This window comes from Phoenix dactylifera, chromosome 4, assembly GCF_051530095.1.
Source record: "Phoenix dactylifera cultivar Ajwa chromosome 4, Ajwa_hap1_PhDact_Kaust_v1.1, whole genome shotgun sequence".
NCBI lineage: Eukaryota > Viridiplantae > Streptophyta > Magnoliopsida > Arecales > Arecaceae > Phoenix > Phoenix dactylifera.
This window is the reverse complement of record NC_143193.1, coordinates 5,694,839-5,716,620: the sequence shown is the minus strand read 5'-3', so window position 1 is coordinate 5,716,620 and position 21,782 is coordinate 5,694,839. Positions and strand designations below refer to the sequence as shown.

General features: G+C 40.8%; 1 long non-coding RNA gene and 1 pseudogene across 1 annotated transcript; one reads left to right on the top strand and one right to left on the bottom strand.

The window, feature by feature from the left end:
- Nucleotides 1–17,652, top strand: part of LOC103697039 (putative magnesium transporter NIPA1) — a 67,384-nt pseudogene extending 49,732 nt beyond the window's left edge.
- Nucleotides 199–8,892, bottom strand: LOC149753614 (uncharacterized). The gene is made up of 2 exons (XR_016400157.1): nucleotides 8,321–8,892; nucleotides 199–1,235 (listed from the first exon to the last, which is right to left on the bottom strand). It is a non-coding gene; the product is annotated as an uncharacterized LOC149753614 (long non-coding RNA).
- Nucleotides 17,653–21,782: the final 4,130 nt, after the last annotated feature.

Sequence of the window (21,782 nt, the reverse complement as noted above, 5' to 3'; positions counted from 1 at the left end):
ATCAAACATCGGTGGATTCAGCCTACGGAACCTCTCGTAATAGGATTCCATCGGCTGTACAGGTTGGGCAGCCAACTGCATCTGCTGCTGTTGCTCAAGCAGTTGTGCTATTAACTGGTACACTCCTGCCAAATCTGCTTGGGTTGCTATGGAGCATGGAGTAGTTTGTGAAATTGATTGGCTATCAGGGTCCGGGGAAGGTGCCCTTATTTCTCTTTCATCCTCCATGTTGCTTATGGCTACCTAGCAGTCAAGAATTTATGATGAGTTTACAAAAATTATCTCTTAACATAGCCAAATAGCAAAAACCATCAGAGAGGTCACATAGTCATATCATAATTAATTCGAGAATCTACAATATTCACCTTCTCTTATTAACACAAATCTTCATTATTGAAAAATCTAGTCTCCCATCACAGTCAATATTTTTGACCAATTTAAATTGACTCGATCCACTATACTTTCGCTGCACAACTCTGATCAATATCCTCCGAATTGATTAATTGACTTTCTATCAAAATACAAATCTTGATTGTAAACTGAATGATATAAAATTTTGTCTCAAGTAGAGCCAAAAAGAACTCTAAAATCTCATCCCCAAATATATTTTACTGAATTGTAAATGACTCATAAAATAACATACAGAAAAATCCTATGCTCTATAGTATAATCCTATACTTAATCCTGACTCACCCTATTGCTCTGACAAGACTCTTCTTAACCTTTGCTCTGATACCACCTCTGTCACGACCCCCGCTTCGTTCCCGGCGGGCCGCCGCGACGGTCCTAGGGTGCGGGTAGGCATAAGGCCACCAGCCACCACGTAGAACCCTACTACCTATCAATCATCCATAAATTCTGAAAAATTTTGGCATGATGCATGCACAAAATGATCACCTTTCCAATGGTGACCTATCAGGATTATCTCATTACATACAACAACACTACTTGTCAGAGCAGCAATCACATAATCTGTCACATAATGAACCTGGACAATATATATCAATACATTATCACAGGCATATAACTCATCTGTATAAAAATCTGGTTCCCATTCCATCCATGGTTAAACCCATATCCACAACAGGATCTATGACTGTAACTATACACTATATACAACAGAAGGTTTATAATACACCAAAAGGTATAAACCTCTATCTACATTATACTATACTATGGAGCGGCACAGCTAGCAGACAACCACTAATCCTGCTCCTCTCTATACAATACCTGCCCTGCAATCAAAAACACCAAACTGGAGAGTGAGTATATCAATACTCAGTGAGTGGAGTAGAGAGTACTATGCACATGAGACAGAATATAATCATGGCTCGAGATGAAATCTCAAGATCAATAACAAGATGAACATGAACTCAATATAGAGAATATGGAGTAAATCATCAATATCACCACAATCACAATCAACTCATCTGGAGCACATATGGAATAATCAAGTAATCATATATGCTACCCATGAATATGCTCGACAGATCATAATGCTGGAATATACAAATCAGGTGTCAATATGCTGAAACATTGATATATAGCTATCGGGAGGTAGGTCTTACGCCCCAGGCGAACCACAACAACTCCCTACTGCCATATGCATGCATAGAATATGACACCACACCAATATGTAAATTAGGGTGTCCATATGCAAAGTCATCACTAGACAGCTATCGGGAGGTGGGTCTTACGCCCCAGGCGAACCACAACAACTGCCTACTGTCACATGCATATGCAGGATAAGACACCACACTGATCATGTAAATGCTGGCCAGTATCCAGAACAGAAATCTATAGAAACATCTCATATCTATATACTAAACGGCACCTCGCGGGAATTCTATATCCGCGGAAAGCCGTACTGCACCTCACGGGGTCTTACTATGCCCGGTGGCAAGCAGAATATAAGTCGTAGGACCGGCCGATCCTACGCCTAGGGCCGTGTCCCCCCTAGGAAGGGACTGGGCTCCGCCCACCCAGAAGGCTACTATGTGCACACAGGCCGATGTTCAACCCCATCGACTATAGGTGTCCTGTAGATACTGCCAAGCCATGCATAAATGCCATAATGCACCTTCCCAATACTCTACTAAAAAGGAGCATAATCAAGACTACCACTCACTCGGCTACGACCCAATCATAACTGACATCAGGGTTGGGAGTGAGGAATCACGGGAGTACAATGCAACTCAATATACCATGAGAAGGGCTCTACAAGTCTTTGAAATAGAGGAAATGAAATCAATTTACAAAAGAAGTCATTTCACAATTCGGATCCAATTTAACTACTCATAAAGGAGTATAATCAAGGCTACCACTCACAAGTCTTTGAAATAGAGGAAATGAAATCAATTTACAAAAGAAGTCATTTGACAATTCAGATCCAATTTAATTACTCATAAAGGAGTATAATCAGAGCTACGACTCACAAGTCTTTAAAATAGAGGAAATGAAATCAATTTACAAAAGAAGTCATTTTACAATTTGGAACTAATTTAACTACTCATCTACCCCTTGTAATTCCTCTCAATGTTCCCTCAAATGCATGTACAAAATAATCAAGCATGGAGAATCAAGATTATAGAGGAATCTACTACAATATCAATCAATATGCTCAAGTGGAATCAATTCACACTTGGCGACATTCATGAAAATGAATTAAGGATGCTCATGGTGCAAAATACATGACTCCCACTCACCTGTCAATCTGGCACAGCCCTGATACGCCTCTAGTACTTTATGGTAGGCAGTAGGAGACTTCCTCCTCTTATTCCCTAGCTTCTTGCCCAACTGATACATGCATTTACAATACATTTAGTCTTGTATCAAGGGCCATAATCTACGTGCCAATCATAAATATAGAAAACTTTAATTGATTCAACTCTTCCTTTTTCTAAATCTTTTCCTTTTTCCCTTTATTCTTATTAAATTAATCCTCAATTTACATGAATCATGATGCAAGAGTATCCCACACACACCCTGGGACCAATGCTATAGGGTCAAGGTGTGCGAAAGGATCGAATCCCTTTTAATCCAAAATTTTACTAAATCTTGGGTTGACCCCAACTTTGAGAGTCGACCCCCGCTTGGATCGGCCCCAGCTACCCTGAGTCGACCCCCAGCACAGAGCCGAAAATCTCCATTCTCTAGGATTTTCTGAGAGAGTCGATCCTACCAAACTTGGGTCGACCCCACTCAGCCCTAAGTCGACTCCGGCTTACTTTGAGTCGACCCAACACCACTTTTTCATCTTTTTTATCTCGGATGAATAGTAACCCGGACCGACAGTGGGTCACTTCATCCTGATTTTGATCCACTTTCCGAACTCTAATTTTTATGAAATTTATACCCAATGTTCTACACTCATAGGGGATTCCAAAAAGGTAACATGCATCATTATCGGAGGCCGTTTGACCCCCGAAATAATTTGCCGAAGTTGAGACTTCGACACGGTTTTTCCGTAGTGCTGGAAAAATTTGTCGAAATCCGATTCTTCCCCTTTTAACACCCTTTAGAACTGTCATCTACCCTTTCTATAGCATAAATTCTTTAGAATACTAGGTAGGGACGAGTATTTACCTTTTTCTTCTTGTGAAACTTGGGTCCTTGCGTAGAGGGGAAGGAGACCTACGTTTTTTCCTTCAGCTCGCAGTGCAACCGGAGCTCCCTTCTATCTCGAATCCCTTTCTTTTTCTTTTTTCTTCTTCTTCTTCTCCTTCTCTTTTTTTTTTCTTTCTCTCTGTTTCACGCCTGAGACTCCCCCTCTCTGTGACTCTCTTTCGGTTTCCATCCAAAAGCCATAGCAAACCCTCCCTAATTAAGTCACATCAAAACACTATTCACCCTTTGTTTAATATTATTAAATTTTCATTTTGCCTCTAACACTTCAACATATCTACTCTTATGCCATTAACTTTTGATTTCTTCCAATTTTACCCTTGCCACTTCAACACATCTACAACTATGCCATTATCTTTTGATTCCTTCCAATTTTACCCCTTATATCAATTTTAAAGGACTATTCTATCCCTTTTTATAATTTTTTTTTTTTGGGTTATTACAACAAAGATCATTTGAGAGTGGTGCTACAAACTCTTCGAGAGAAAAGGTTATATGCCAAGCTGAGCAAATGTGAATTCTGGTTGAACAGTGTGGCATTTCTCGGTCATGTGATCTCGAAGAATGGAGTATCGGTAGACCCCAAGAAGATAGAAGTGGTGGTGGATTGGCCTCGTCCCACCAATGTCAAAGAAATTAGAAGCTTCTTAGGACTGGTCGGGTATTACCGACGATTTGTGGAAGGATTCTCCAAGATAGCCACTCCCTTGAGCCGTTTGACTAAGAAACGGGCCAAGTTTATTTGGGACGACAATTGCGAGAAAATTTTTCAGGAGCTTAAACAGAGGTTAGTATCTGCTCTAATTTTAATCTTGCCGTCCTCAACCGGAGAATTTATTATTTATAGTGATGCCTCCAAGAACGGGCTAGGTTGTGTACTCATGCAAAATGGCAAGGTAGTAGTCTATGCCTCAAGATAGATAAAACCTTATGAGTAGAATTACCCGACCCATGACCTAGAGCTAGCTGCAGTAGTTTTCGCCTTGAAACTTTCGAGACACTATCTATATGGCGAACACTGTGAAGTATATACTGACCATAAGAGTCTAAAATATATATTCACCCAGAAGGAATTGAATATGAGGCAAAGAAGGTGGTTGAAGCTTTTGAAGGATTATGATTTGAGCATTAAGTACCACCCAGAAAAGGCCAACGTGGTGGCTGATGCTTCAAGCAGAAAGTCGGCAATGGGCTCCGCTGCATTACTTACCACTCAGCCGCAGATTCAGAGGGATCTTGACAAATTGCAGGTTGAGGTGGTTATACAAACTGCAAGAAGTCTACTGGCCACTTTGAGAGTGCAACCAACACTGATTGACAGAATAAAAGTCGCTCAGCAGTCTGATGTGCACACCTGTCAGCTCAAGGACGAAGTAGAGAAAGGGTTGCGACCCAAACTCTAGATCCACCCAGATGACATCCTGAGATTTGGCCACCGGTTGTATGTTCCAGCTGATGCTAACCGAAGAAGGAAATCTTGAAAGAGGCCCACCAATCTCGTTTCTCTATCCACCCTGGCGGTACCAAGATGTACAGGGATCTTCGAGAACATTACTGGTGGAAGGGTATGAAGAGAGAAATAGCTGAGTTTGTGGCCCGATGCTTGACCTGTCAGCTGGTAAAAGCAGAACACCAGAGGCCGGCTGGATTACTGGAAGCAATAGAAATCCCAGAGTGGAAATGGGAGCATATTACTATGGACTTTGTTATTGGGCTTCCTAGAATAGTAAGAAAGAATGATGCAGTGTGGGTGATTGTTGATCGTCTCACGAAATCGGCTCACTTCCTACCTTTCAGGATTGGTAACCCATTGGACAAACTGGCTCAAATATATATTGATGAGATTGTGCGCCTGCATGGAGTGCCAGTGAGTATTATTTCTGATCACGACCCCCGATTCGTATCCAGATTCTGGGGAAGCTTTCAGAAGGCTATGGGTACCGAATTGAGACTCAGTACAGCATATCACCCCCAGACTGATGGTCAGTCAGAGTGGACAATCCAAACTCTGGAGGACATATTGAGAGCTTGTACTGTGGATTTAGGTGGAAGCTGGGATGATCACATACCTCTAGTAGAGTTTGCTTACAACAATAGTTACCATTCCAGCATTCAGATGGCCCTATATGAAGCTCTTTATGGAAGAAAATGCCGATCTTCTCTGCATTGGGATGATGTCGGGGAGCGAAAGTTACTGGGTCCTGAACTAGTTTAGAATACTAGAGATAAAGTGCTTTTAATTAAGCGAAGGCTTCAGGCTACCCAGGACAGACAGAAAAGATGGGCTGACAGAGGGAGAAGGGCATTGGAATTTTTGGAGGGAAACTTTGTCTTCCTAAAAATTTCTCCTTCGAAGGGTGTTACCCAATTTGGGCGACACGGCAAGTTAAGTCCTCGCTATATCAGTCCATTCGAGGTTCTTGCCAGAGTAGGCAAGGTTGCCTACAGGTTGGCCTTGCCTCCAGAGCTATCAGGCTACACGATGTCTTTCATGTCTCTCTTCTACGAAGGTACATCCCGGATCCTAACCATGTGGTGCCATATGAACCTTTGCAAATAAATGAAGATTTGACCTATGAAGAGGTTCCCCTGCACATTGTTGATAGAAAAAAACAGATTCTACGAAAGCACACTATTCCCTATGTTAAAGTCTAGTAGACCAATCACACTAAAAGGGAAGCTACTTAGGAACTGGAAGAAGAGATGCGTCAGAGTTACCCCCCAGCTCTTCGAGAATTGAGGTATGTTTAATTTCGAGGACGAAATTTATTTAAGGAGGGAAGAATGTAATGTCCGAGCCCAATACTAACTGGGCCAATACTTTTGAGGTTCAGTTTAAGGGTATTTGGGCCAGGTATTATTGGGCCATATTGGACCCATGGATGGCAGCCATGGAGGGCTGCCACCTCACGCCTGAGGGCAGAAATGAGAGGGCCCCAGCTGGCCAGTGGAGAGAAGGCCAGCTCTTGGCCCCTAACCATGCAAATTAGGAGCCCGCCACCTCTCATCCTCGGTTAATGGAGGCAGGGGCGGCCTAATGCATTTGGGGGCCTAAGGCAAACTCACTAAGGAGGGGCCTTTTTTTTTTTTTTTGAAATGGTGAAAGAATTTTTGAAGACTTCCTCTTGTTGACGGGAATCTATGCTTAGTTACGTATCACAGATTCTTTTTTTTAAACCTTGTTTACTATGCTTCAATCTTGAATAAGAATTAGTATATCTTTACACCCTTACGGGTTCATTACCGTATTTGCTCATTGTGTGCAAACAATATCGCACTGTTTTCATCTCATCTCAGCTCACTGCTTGGTATCCTAGTTTATCCAGTGATCCACTATCAAAATTAGTCTAAGAGAGGAGCCAATACCTTCTTCCTTGCTTCAGCTCAGTATTGAATATTTTTTCTCTAACCTGTTTGAGTTTGGAAACATCCAAACAATGCCAGCGTCCGCCAATTCTCATGATCGTACTACTTAAAATGTCTAATCCAAGGCCCCACATAGCATATGTGCTTGAGACTCTACAATTGCCCCAGCATGGAACTGATAGTCTGTGTTACCTTTCATGATCGAACTGCAACCACACATTTTTTGTATTCCATTTTCCACCATTCTCCTCCTTATCCTCTCTGCTTCTTCCCATTTTTCTGAAGCAGCATAAATATTCGATAGCACTACATATTGTGCATCATTAGTGGATCCAGCACTAGAATTCATGGTTCCAATCTCATTCCTCTCAAGCATTTCATCGAATAACTTACGAGCAACAGCGGGCTGATGACATTTACAGTACACAGAGACAAATGTGGCAGACATTGTGTTGATACCAATAAGCATAGACAGGCAAATCAAAAAATATATTGCTGTATGCAGTTACAAGATTCATAATCATATGTTGTTACAAGACATACACAACCTAAAGACATATAGTTGCATATAGTGGGTGAATAGGTGTCAGATCAAATTTGTTGGAGTTGTGACAGGGGACTACCAAATGGGAAAGACTCAAAAATCATAGAATGAGGTCATCTGACAATCAAAGAAGTAAAAACAGTACCATCTCGCCGATGCTCAAAATCCATTTGGAATCTAGAAAATGTCTGATTTTTGCAATTGGTTAAACAAAAGATTGAAAAACCCCAAATGTATGACCAGCCTTTAGAATGCTCGCATCGAGAGCAACTGGAAAGAACCATCAGAATCTAAACTGGGGCTCCATGATGAGTTCAGTAACCAGCTGAAAAAGAAAAAAGAAGGCGAAACCCACCTGAACAGCTAAAAAGATCTCTCTTTTCCACCATTTTTACATTTAAATGCAAGCTATAAATGAGAAAGCGACGGAAAAAAACACTAAAAAAAAACCATTTCCCCCCTGCGATTTTTCTTGTATAAATTGCAAATTATCAACAGGAAACCAGGTAAATCTGTTAAAAAAGGTAGTATTTTGATACGGTTTCGGCAACAATAGACCCAGAACAGACAACAAACAGCGATAAAACTCAAGTCCAAACTCAAATCTGCCCCTCCACTTCTCAAAACCCGCAAACACAGGAAACCCAGCACCATCCAAGAAACAAAAATGATCTATACAGCACGATTATTGCCCTCTAAGGCTCTAAATCACATGGATGAGCGAAAAATCCATTTTTAAGGGATTCTGGAAGGAAAGAGGAAGAAGAGCAGGAGAAGAAGGCTCACCCAAAAATCGTAGGCAATGGAGGTGTGATCACTTGACAGCTATTCCTCAGCTCTCAGCTATTCCTCACCTCATCCCAGCCGTAAACGTATCCCAAATCCTTTGTCCCCACTCCACAGCGGCGTAGTTCAGGCTTTTGGGGCGGGGCCTTTTATAGGGCCGGGGCCTTAGGCGACCGCCTAGGTCGCCTAGGGGTCGGGCCGGCCCTGAATGGAGGAACTTAGCTGACCTGAGGAAGGGAGGCAGCTGGAGGCTCCCGGAGCAAGGGGGAAAGAGAGGATGCCACCTCTCCAAGGGGTCATTTCTTAAGCAGCATTATATAAACACTCAGCTTTTTAACCTAAGGTTTGCTATACCCTCTTAAGCCCTGGTTGGGGGAGCTGTTAGTAGTAGAGCTTTTGGAAGTAGAGCTGTTGGAAGTAGAGCTGTCTGAAGCAGAGCGTTTATAAAAAGCTGTTTGCTGTTTGGTAACTACATTTCTAAAGTGCTGTGGCACTTTAACATGTATTTGGTAAACAAACTGAGGAAGTACTTTTGTGTGACAAAATAATCATAAAGGACATTACCAGTATTATACAACAGAACATAATAAAATATAATACGTATTAATACATAAATATATGATATAATATAATATTATTATAATATAGTACTATAACATTATGTATTATAAAATAATAATTTAATATAATATTAAATTATTTAACATAACATATCAATGTATTATGTATAATGTAATATAATATTATATTTATAGTATAATACAATAATAAATATATAAAATATTATAATTATTAGTGTAAATTAATTTTTCATCCTTCTAATGACCATTTATCTCTCTAACCATGGTCTGCCGTACCGTCGGTACCGGCCGGTACATATCGGTACCGGACCCTACCGGTACGGTACAGCTACATATTTCGGTACCGATGCGTACCGATCTGGTACCGACGCGTATCGATCCAGTACCGATGCGTACCGATCCGGTACCGGACCGAACGGACCGAACCGACAGTCCGTACCGGCTCCAAATTTTTTTTGGCTTTTAGTCCCATCGGTACAGTACCGGTTCGGCTCGGTTTGGTTTGGTACCGTACCGGTACCGATGCCCACCGGTACGTCGGTACAGTCGGTACCGCATACTTTGTCTCTAACAAATTTTCTAGCTAGGTGATAAAATTGGTTAAATAATTACTAATATTTTTATTTATTTATTTATTTAGATCAGATTATTTGCCGCTCACTCATTATTTTTCTTTTTATTTATGTTATTTATATTATTTATTTATTTATTATTTTATTTCATTGAAATATAGAAGGATTGCCGACCATGGGTGGTGGCCAGCATGGTGGCTGCCACCATGGGCAGCCACGTGCTCTCAAAACAAAAAAAAAAAAAAAAAAAGAAGAAGAAGGAACAGAGGCGGCGGCGTTGAGAGGAAGAAGAAGATAGAGAGGGAGAGGGAGAGGATGGGTGAGAGAGGAAGAGATGGGATGAGGGTTTTGGGGAAAAAAATGAGATATAAATGGGGGTATTTTGGTCCAAAAAACAGCTTCCCGACAAAGCTGAAAACAACATTTTCGGAAAGCTCCAAATTGGAGCTTCTCCCCAAAAGCTGTTTTCAGCTTCCCGCAAAAGCTAAAACAGCTTTCTGAAACTTTTACCAAACATCATTTTTTATCTAAAAGTACTTTTGGAGGGCCAGAAAGTGCTTTTTGGCCCTCCAAAAGCTCCCCCAAATAGGGCCTTAATCTCTAGCCCTCTGGAGTACTGCATCAGAGAAGCCGGACCCTTGGAGTTGGAGGCTAAAAGAGCTCTAAAGTCCTAGGGGAGGAAGGAGGGATTTCGTGAAGGTGATACTGCTCGGCTGCAACCAACCGAAGCAAGGTAAGATGTGTTTTACTTAAGCAGATAGGGTTTAAATGAAGTGGGGTGGATGTTCCTCTGTGGAGTACTTCTCCCCCTTGTTTCAATAGTGAAACAGAGAGGAGAAGACCCTGGCACGGGGGAAAGGCCGTCGGATTCCACTGTGGGCCAGACTCAGGCTACGGGTTGGCCAGCCTGAGAATGACCCAGGTCCGGCCCAGGCCCAGGCTCGGTGGTCATCCGGGCCGAGCCTCCCGTCCTTTGCTGCTCCGAGGTGGGAGCACCACCTCAGACGGTGGGCCGAGGGAGTCTCACCCCCCGGTTGCCAGCGAGAGGAAGGGGAGGAGACAGTGGGCTGTAAGGGAAGAGGAAAAGGCCGGAGGAGGACAAGGCCGGGGGTTCGGTCGAAGGGGCTAGAGTTCCAGTGGAGACGAAGGAGAGAAAGAGAGAGACAGAGAGAGGGAGAGACCAAAAGAGAGAGAGGGGAGCAGGAGACGAAGAGGCGGAAGCCTCTGGAAGACCCGAGAAAGACCCCTTAAGCGGGTCGGCCTAACGGGTCGGATCCGGGTTCGGGTCCAAGACTCGTTAGGCCCAAATAAAAGAAAATAGGTTTGGTAAACCCAATAAGACCTGAACCCGAGCCCAATTGAATAAAACGGGCTAAATTCAAGCCCAAATGACATCGGATCTGAACCTAACTAAACTGAGCCGGGTCTGAACAACTCAATTGAGCAAATTAGGTTAAATCCGAACCCAATTAAGCCTAATTGAGCTGGGTCCGAATCCCATTTAAGTTTTGTTGGTCTCAGCAGACCGAATTAATTTTAAATCAGGCCCAGTTCAAGTCCAATTCAACTGACAGAAGGCCAAATTAATCTCGGGCTGACCCAGACTTAGGCCCAAATGAGCCACATTGACCCTGAACCAAAATTTAAGCCTAATGAAACTTGGGACTAAGTCTATCGACCAAATCAAAAGGCCAAATTGGCTAGAAAAGGCTGGACTCAATTATAAATCAGGCCCAACCCTTTTATTAAAAGCCCAATTAACCCATGAGGACCCAATTTGGTTTTAATTGAACCCCAAAGGCTTCAGATGGGATAAATTGGATTGGGCTAAGATTCTTGGATGGGACCCAAGCAAGTCCATAGTAAGATGAACTAAATTGTATAATAAATAAATAGAGAATAATGTAATCCTTATGATGTGGTTTTAGGTGATAAGGATCTATCACCTGAACTTAAGAAATTTGGATAATGAATTACTGTAAGTAACTTGCCTTAATCTTTTATGGATCATGTTATGTTTATGTTTTCTTACATGAATTATCAAGTATAAGTTATTTGTCCTCATCTTGTTGGATCATGTATGCAAATAGCCTGTTCTTTAATCTTAATATGGATCATGTGAGCATCATGGTTATTAAGATAGAAGTATTATTCATATACATACTTCATGCATGGCATATTAAAATAAAGTAAGTAACATGCCTGATCTCATAATTTATGGTTATGCATGCATCATGTTTATCCTGATTTTAAAGTATCATGCATGCAAGTTGATATAGTAATTGCATCTAGCTATGTGTACTGCTTGCAAGAGGTACTATGGGCTCTTGATGCTACGGACTGAATGCAACTGAGCCGGCCTTGCTAGTGGCCGAGAATGATTGAGCCGGCCCCGCCAGTGGCTGATAAAAAACTGAGCTGGCCCCGCCAGCGACCGTTAATGAATTTGCCGTAGTATCCAAGGGGTACTACTTGCAAGAGGTACTATTAATGGGCTATTAGATGCTATTGATCGAATGTAACTGAGCCGGCCTTGCCAGTGGCTAAGAATGACTGAGCCGGCCCCACCAGTGACCGATAATAACTGAGCTGGCTCCGCTAGTGGCCGATAACGACTTCACAGTAACATCTGAGAGTATGAACCACGGTATGCCGGGGGTACGGTTTTTACGATATATATTTTTATGAAAATTCTTGATGACATAAAACACTAATTTATTTTCTCAGTATAAATGTTTTATCATGATGAATTGTTAGGTAGTGTACATGTCAGCTTCTCAAACCCTGTTAAACATGTTTAGCATTATAGTTGATCCAATAAGATTATGCAGGATTACTAAAGATGGGCATCGGGCCGTGCCGGGCCCGGCTTGGCCCAGGCCCACCGGGCCACAGACCAAACGGGCCGTGCCTGGCCCGGCCTGTTACTAAACAGGCCGTGCCTGGCACGGCCCGCTTAACCTAAAGGCTAAGCCCGGCACGACCCTAGGCCCGTGGGGTGGCGGGCCGTGCCGGGCTCGGTGCGGGCCGTGCCGGGCTCGGCACGGGCCGTCCCAGAAGAGTCTTCTGTTAAGTCCAGAAGAGTCTCAAACACCCTTGTGGAAGTAGGGATAAACGCCACTCCCCATTTTGAGTAATTTTAGCAACAGAAATGAGCTCTCCCTCCAATTCAAGGTGAACTCGTCACTAGCCAGCTAGGTAACTCAGCCCTCTGTCAAGCCATGGAGCACTCTGGAGTACAGAGCCCATCCCTAACACTTCTTTTTATGAGACCAGAAACTACAGTGACAGGGGCGGTGGTGGTGGTGGAAGGGAAATCCGGCGACGGGGGCGACGGCGGTGGAGGAGGCGAAAGAAGGGGGAGGGGGGAGGGGGGAGCCGGTGCCGAGGGGGAAGTTGGTCTTGGCTTTGGGGCTGCGGAGGGCGCAGGCAGCGGCATCGTAGGCGCGAGCTGCATCCTTGGCGGAGTCGAAGGTGCCGAGCTAGACGCGGCTCTTCTTCCAGGGGTCCCGGATCTCCACCGCGAACCACCCCCATGGTCGCTTCCTCATGTCACGGAACCGTGCCTCCTTCACCGATCTGGCTCCTCCCGCGGCCGCCGCCGCCATCGCCGTGGTCGCCGCCGCTCGCCCCTTTCTCATCGCCGACCGGGACGAAAGCTGATATAGATGTGGGAAGGCAGAGCAATGGAGGGGAGAGAGAAGAGAGATTTAAGGGGACAGGAATGGAGTCCGCTTCCTTGCTTCTCCTTCCAAGAATGATAGATATTAAGAGGAGATCAGGAGTCTTGATCTCTCTCCATCTTTCTCTCTCTCTCTCTCTCTCGCTCGCTCGCTTCCTCGCTTCCGTAACAGAATTGGTGGATTTTCAATTTTCCAGTTGTCAATTCATATAGGTCTTTCCCCCATGGTGTTCTCTTACCTGGACTGGCAGAGGAGTTGAATTGACTTGATTGTCAATTCAGGCCCTTATGGGCCATTCCGGGCTGGCCCGCGGGCCGTGCTGTGTTTGGCCCATGAATCGTGCCAGCCCAGGCCCTTATGGGCCGTGCCGGGCTCGGCCCGCGAGTCAGAAATCCTTAACCCAGCCCGGCCCCTTTTTATAAGCCATGCCTAGCACGGCCCGTTACTGTAGCAAGCGGCCCGTTTCGTGCCGGGCCGTGCCGGGCCATGGGCGGCCCGGCCCAATGCCCACCTCTAAGGATTACTTACTGAGTCGTGTAGCTCATACCCGTTCATTTATATTTTCTTTCAGATCACCACCAGTGATAGCAGTCAGAGACACTGTTCTTTTGTAACAGGGCTTCTTTCTTTTTGGGGTGAAACATATATACTTTTGTGTACATGTACTGTATAGAAGCACTGTATTTTATAACAACCAGCAAGTTGTACCGAAAATACTTTAATATATGAAAATTTGACTGTTTTGGCTACTTGTTACCAATGTATGGGGCTTTGTGCTATTGTGGACGGTAGTCGGCAATAGCATGGCCGTGTCACGGATCCAGATCCGAGGCATGACAGGAACCTAATTTAACCAAATTTTATGATTGTACCATACCGATGCCGACCGGTACCCAGTACGGTACAGGCTGAATCGGTCGATTCCGACCGATTCAGCAGACCTTGATCAAACCCAACTTGAAATAACCCGGGTGGTGCTTATAAAGCCTTTCCGTTTGCCTATGTACAAATTAAACTACATAAAATTACTTTTATTAGCAAAATGGACCTTGAGATTGGTTAACGCTAACATATGAGCTCATGATTGTTTTTTTCATTGTTTGGTGGAACCATTATAAGTTAGGGGCCAAAATTATTCCCATCTTCTTTAGTATTTTGGGTGGACCCAATGTTGAATTCATTGACCAAATCAAACACTCTGTAAGAAGGATATTAACTAGAGTGGTGAAGACTACTAGGTCAACCCACACCACGTCCTGGTTCATATGGAGAGTTATAGAGATGCTGTCGCCACCATCCTCTGGCATTAGCTTCTCCTTCACCCCTATATGAAGCATCCTTTCCATGACATCTACTGTGATAACATGATCATCGACTTTGGTTCTTATGCAGTCTTAAAATTTACATGCACGGGCTGCAAAGATTTAACAAGTCTTAAAATTCTTATCCAGTCTCAAAATCCATACCTAGACCACTCCTGTAATAAATGCTGGGTTGTCCCTACTGCTCCTTTTTTCTTAAAAAAGAAAAGAAAAGAGGATTAAATTAGACTCTATTTATTGGGTCATGTGACTCCAATTGGTTTCTTGGATCCCACTCATTTGAGGCATATGCAGAAGGATATAGTTGTCATTCTTTGCTATTGAACATGTGTGGAATTTCTAGCTTTAAATTTTATTTTTTATTCAAATAAATGCAAAACTCCATGCGTTAGTTCTTTATTTTGGTTCATAATTTATGCTCCTTATTAACAATCTTGCACCAAATTAATTATTTGAGACTTAAGTTCAACCATCTGTTGTGGGATATATGGCACATGGTCACTACCCTTCAATGCTTGTTACAACTGACCTCTCCTTTCTCAATAGCACTTCTCTGCCTTCTCATTTTTATTCTTTTGCTTTAGCTGATCATGCAAGCCAAAACTATTTGAATTTTGAGGATTGTCCCTCTTTATCCAAAAAAGAGAGTTTTGAGCAAGCTATAGTATTTATCTTATTGGCTGACTACAATAAGTGAAATGTTAATCTATTTAAGGAGCTGATCCAACAAATATGCACTTGTAACATAGAATATGTCACTTGAGATAAAGAATAGTCATAACATGAATTATCATTGCTATCTACCCAAGGTATCAAGCAATCATAACTTGCCTTTTTGAGGTTAAAACTAAAGAGTTAAATAAAGTTACTCAATTTCTGCTTCATCAAAATATGAGAGCATTAGTGATGGTCAACCTAATATCACTTACAAGGCTGGAGTCATGCATGAAGGAGGAGCATGATGATGAGCCGACTTAGAATAATTCTGTAGCTCATGAAGACACATTACCTCAACAAAGGTTCTTATCCAAGAGCAAGCTATTGACAATAAGGTAATCAACAGTGTTCGATGATTTATCTAACATGAGGGCATGATGAAAACATTGTGCTTACACTATCAGCTTCAAGCTGTCCCTGAACATGCCAAGAATCTTTGGACAATGTGCAATTGTGCATACATGAAGACATGCTCCCATCAACAATTAAGTGCAGTAAGGCAGGGAAGGTAGCAACGGGAGTTCTCATCATGATGGCCCTAAACTCAAATTAACATACACAATGAGACTAAATGATATCAAACTGCATACTTGGAGTCTTGGACTTCTTATTGATATTTTGATGTGGAGGTGTGGTCACTTTCACTTTGATGAATATCTTTAGGATTGGGAATATCTTCTAAGCCAGTCAGCTGGAAGGCTACATTTGGATTCGGTAACATCACCAAGACTTTCTAGGTTTCTTCCTGTTGGACGTTTTTTTAGCATTATTCTGTTAGTGTTTGTGGTATTTATAATGGACAAATCATTAATCAATTGGATTCATGAACCTGTTTCAACAAATTTACTAGGCCCTGAAAAGACTTGCCCCAAAATATATCTTTACCATCATTGCTTTTAGGTTATTTGTGATTTTAGTATTTACTCTAATGTTTCTATACTTCTTAGGCGTAGGTCCTTCAAAGAACTGTGTATAAAGCAAAGCCTGTATGTTGCAACAGTCTTCACAATTGAATGAAATTTTTCAAGATAATACTGTTTTAGTTTTTTATTAGTTTGATTATTGTGACTTCTGTTAGTTTCACATTTATACAGCTGTATCTAGGCTTAGTTCAAGTTGGGAGTATAATCCTTGTCCAAGAACAGAGTTGATAGTAGTTAGTAGGCAACTGGTTTACATCTCAGTGGAAGTTTCAGAGAAACCAAATTGAGAAACTGGTGTGATTCTTGAGAAACTCGTTCCAAAACATAAACAGGAAAAAAAAGCATAGTTTTGGAAACCAGACTCCTAAATCCTAATGGATTAGTGCTGAAGAAAATGTCATGACAAGGGGTGGGGGGTGGCGGGGGGCGCAGAGAGAGAGACCTGCTGTTGGCGCTTGCCCCTGCTTATCATCTACTCCAACCCACCACATAGAGGTTTCAATCCCAGATGTTTTAAAACTATAAGGGGAAAAGGGAGGAAAAACTGAAATGAAGTTCTCCTTTATGGTCTTGATAAAACCACTTTCCATTTCTTTGATACATTAAACTCTCTTTGTTTTCTTATAGGAAGAGAGAGACCAAACACTCTCAAAAGAGAAGTTCCTTTATAAATATCCATAACTTCAGTTTTAGCTATTTATGAAATTGAGTCCAACATCAAAAACTAGTGATGATCCACTTGGAAACCAGTTTCTAAGTGGTTTTTGCGCATGTGTTGTATAAGCTATTCTGTTTACTTGGTGACCATATTTCCCATTTCCTGCATTAGGTTATTTTCTCAATTATCACTTCCCATTCTTCGCTTTCATATCATTTCCTGCATCACTTTCCCCTAACAGCTTTGCTTGTGGCACCTCCAGTTATCCCTTTATATATTTTAGTTGTCCCTTGTCCTATATATTCCAAGTTGAGTTGTCATGTTGGTAGAAGACATGGTAGCATGATCGAATTCTTACTCACTGATGCCTTCTATAACTATTGAGCCATCTATTCAAGGTTCATAGTCTAAATATTCTATTTCTAATTCAGGACTGGGACTCACAGAATGCTATGCAGATTGCATTACCATTCTGTCAGGAATTTTCCTGCTGCACAAGACAAAGGATATGGGCAACTCCGTCACCACAGAACCAACTAGGCTGCCTGAATCCGAACTTCAAAACCAGTAAATGTCTATGCCATCATGCTTCAAAGATTGTTGCTTCCCAGGATCTGTTTCTTTGCACAAACTTTGACCTCAAAGACACTAAGAACCTCAGGTCCTTACATCCAAAATAATGATGGGGTTCACAATTGGCTGGTACATACATTCTGAGGCCAGACTTTCTTCAGGGATCTTGACATGCTTTTATTGCTTTCAAGAACCGTGAGGCTTAACTCTGCAGATTACTTAAGGAGAGCTTATCACTTGCTGTGTTATAATAGGCAGACTATTCTATTCTACCAAAATAAGAGAAGAAAAAAGAAACGAAAAAATGATGTACATATGACTTCGTTTTTTTTTTTTTTTTTTTTTTTTTTTTTTGCTGTAAGGATGAAACATTTTACTTCCAATTCATATCATAGAAAAGCTGTTTCAGCAGACCATCTACACCCTTAAATTATCATGCAGCAATTTTAGTACTAAATTTTCTTTACAGGATGGATGGATTGATTGTATATAGGTGGATCAATCGAAGGCTGTCTCCGGGATGCATTGTCGACCATTTGAGAACATTATAAGTACCGTCCTACATGTATTAAGAAAACAGACCCCACCTGATGCATCCATTTGACAAAGAAGTCATAATTCATATTATTTATTCACTTCTTCTACTTATTCCAGCTCCATCTTGTTAGATGTCTCTGAAACTATATATGCAGCCTTGGCTTTTGGCAAACTTCTTTGCAGCATAGGAAATAGCAGAACATAGTAGTGGAAAGAACCAAGGTTCAAGGACGAATTAAATTCAAAGTATTGTAATGCAGTTTGATTTTATTTTCTAAGTCAACAGCTTTAATCAATGAATGGTAAAACAAGCTAGAGTTGCATTTTGGTTGCATTATTGTTGTATGCAGAAGAAAAAGAATGTAAAGTTGTTTCATGAAAAGAAATATCTCAGATTCTACTAACGGAGGTTCAACAAAGAAGATTTTGCTCTTTTTTTGAGAGAGAGACTTGGGAATTCCTGAGAATGAATACCGTAGTGGAAGGTGGAAATGTTTTTGGATAGCTTATTTCATTTCTTGTAATAACTATACAAATGGGAGGTTTTAAAATTGGTCCTTTTAAGTTTTTTGTTTTGTTATACCAAAAGGCTGTATGAGTTTTTTTACTTAAATTAGCTGTGAAGATCATCATTGAAGGATAAAATAACAACCTAAAAAGAATAGCTTATTTCATTTCTTATAATAACCATACAATGGGGAGGTTTAAAAATTGGTCCACAAGCCTTTTGTTTTGTTAAACCACAATGTTGTATGAGTTTTTCCTAAAATTAAAAGAAAAAACTATGAAGATCATCACTGAGGTATAAAATAATAACATAAAACAAACCCCTCCAATTATTTTAAAAGTAAAAAGCCACTAGTTAATATCATAGCTTGGGCATTCCGCAGCCATCCTACTCCAAAAAAATTACAATCATGATAATATGCTCTTTTTATTTTCTCTTATTTTTTACTTTTTAGAGTGATGCTACTTGGCCAACTATGTGTTATTGACTTGCAACTCAAAAAGCTTAAATTGTTGGAAGGAGGATCAGCTCAGGCTAATAAACCTATGTGGCACCATTTTTATTAGTTAGTATTGGACTATGACAAGCTTTCCTACCCAATCTCATGATGCCCTCATCATAATTGGCTCCTACTCGAAAGAGGGGGGACCTATCCATTCTTCAGGAACTATTCGACCATACCGTATCCTCCTCGATCTTGATATCACCCAATAAAGAGCCCATATGACTAATAAAGATTGTGAAGCATGGACTTGGCTCTAATACCACTTGTCATGGATTCATGGTCTAAAAACTTAAGCTATTAGGAGGATTGGATTAGGCTAATAAACTCATGTGGCACCCCTCTTATTAGTCAATATGGAACTATGACACATGCCATCTTACAACAGCTTGATGATATATGGCATAAGTGAATTACCATGATTTGCAAGTTTGATGCAATATATAGTGGATGTAATGTTACATGATCATTGGTTGTTTTATTTGTCATAAATTTCTTCAACTTTTTCTTCAATAATATGCTCTTTTCATTTCATTTTATTTTTGTAGTTTTTTGAGTGATGCCACTAGGAGCATGGATGTATGGCACAAGTGGATTGCTGTTCAGGGCTCGTTTGGTTCGCGGGAAGCATTTTCCTTCCTAGGAATATGATTCCCGGGAAACAAATTCCTAGGAAGAGGATGCCTAGAAAAGTACTTTTGGCATGTTTGGTTGACCATGGGAAAGTGACAAATTTCCAAGATGCTTATGTTTGGTTGGCCATCCACTTTCCTAGGAAAGTTATATATAATTCCTATTATGCCCTTAATAAAAATTAGATTTTTAATGCCTCTTTAATGCTTCTTTAATGTTGAAGGGACTTTTTGGAAAAAAGTAAAAATGGAGCGATTCCCGCCTCATGGGAAAGTAACTTTCCCATGTTTCTCATGGGAAAGACTTTCCCATGAAATGTGGGAATCACATTCCCATGGAAATACAACTTTTCCTTCTCTCTCCTTTGAAAACTCCAACCAAACAAGAGGCATTTCATTACTTTTCCGTTGACCACACTTTCCCTCCTTCTTTTCCCGCGAACCAAACGAGCCCTCAATGTACTAAACAGTGAAGGCATCACATAATCATCGGTTGCATCATGTGTCATAAAATTATATACTCTCTTTATTTTATTTTATCTTATTTTTTGTATTCATTTCTTTTATTTTTTTAGAGCGATGCTGCTAGGCCAACCATGGCACCCCTTAACAGTTTTATGACGTATGACATAAGTGGATTGCCATGATTTATAGTTTCAGTGTAATACATAGTAGTGGCATCGTATAATCATCAGTTTTCTTATTTATTATAAAATTTCTTCTTCCTCTTCTTCAATTATATGCTCTTTTTATTCTATTCTATTATATTTTTTAGAGTGATGCTATTCGGCCGATCATGACATCCCATAAGAACACTATGATATATGGCACGAGTGGAATGTTGTGATTTGTAGGTTTGGTGTTGTACATATTGGAAGCAACGTATAATCAACAACCGCCTTATTTATCATAAAATTTCTTTTCTTCTTCTTCTTCTTCAATAATATGCTTTTTTATTTTATTTTATTTTATTTTTTATATTTATTTTATGGCAAGTTTAATGCAATACCTAGTGGAGGTGTCATATGATTATCAGTTATCTCATTTGTATTAAATTCCATCTTCTTATGCTTCAACTTCTTCAACGAGGCGCTCTTTTTATTTTTTTCTGCATTTATTTTATAATAGGTTCAATGAAACACCCCACCTATAATCATCAATTGCTTTATTAATCATAAAACTACTTTTGCTATTTTTATATTTTATTTATTTTATATGATTTTATTTTATTGCATCTATTTTACGGCAAGTACAGTGCACTAATGTGCTCATTTGTCTTAAAATTCCTTCTTCCTCCAAAACAAACATCAACCCATCAAATGCCAATTACTTTCAAGTGAGTCATTATTTTGTACATCCATATTAAATCTCGAGGCTAGGTGGCTCTCCGCACTCCCACCACAACACATACTTTTTTCTCTCTTTTTCTCCAGAGTCCAAGATTATATAGATACTTCATTTTTTTTCTTTTTTCTTTTTCTATTTTATCCTCACCTAGGTTGGAGTCTAGACCTACAGTTAAACCAAATTACTGCTCATGGAACTGGGAATTTATATGTACAAAGATCGAAGCGAGAGGGTTGACAACCTTCGAAACCAAACCCCACCCCTTCGAAACCAAACCGTCCAGACCAAGATTCAGGAGTCAGATGTCCTAATCTTTCTTAAGTACCCTTCCACCTACTGTCGTCATCTCTATAATTAGTTCAGTCTTTATCAAGATATGCAGAACGGGATCCAATTTAGAAAAGGAGATATGTGCAGGGGCTACTAAAATGATGTCTCATCTCACTGAATGCAGCTGAACCTAGCAGAAAAACAGATCTAGTTTGCCATTCCAAAAGTACTACAGAAACATATTCCAATCGGTGAAATTTTCAGAAGTTTCAGTTGAGTTAAATCTCATCTGCAAAACATTCTATAGAAATTTAAATACAGTATTGGGGGTGATAATAATTGGCCTGGATTTGACAAGAACAGTATGTTATCCTCGCCGCTAGCGTTGTGATGTTGTCCAGCTTTTGACTAGTTTGTCAATTGAGCTATTTTCAAGGAAAGATAGTCGAAATGATAGCAACAAATATAGACCTCAAAGCAAGTCAGGGCACCAATAAAGAATTTAAACAATAGTATGCAAAGATGCCTCAGAAATCTCCTACAAAATCTAGGTAGTTTAACATAAACAACTAGTGCATCTACAATTTCATCTGTCAACAAGTCACTTTTAAACTTACTGAGACAATAAGATATTAAC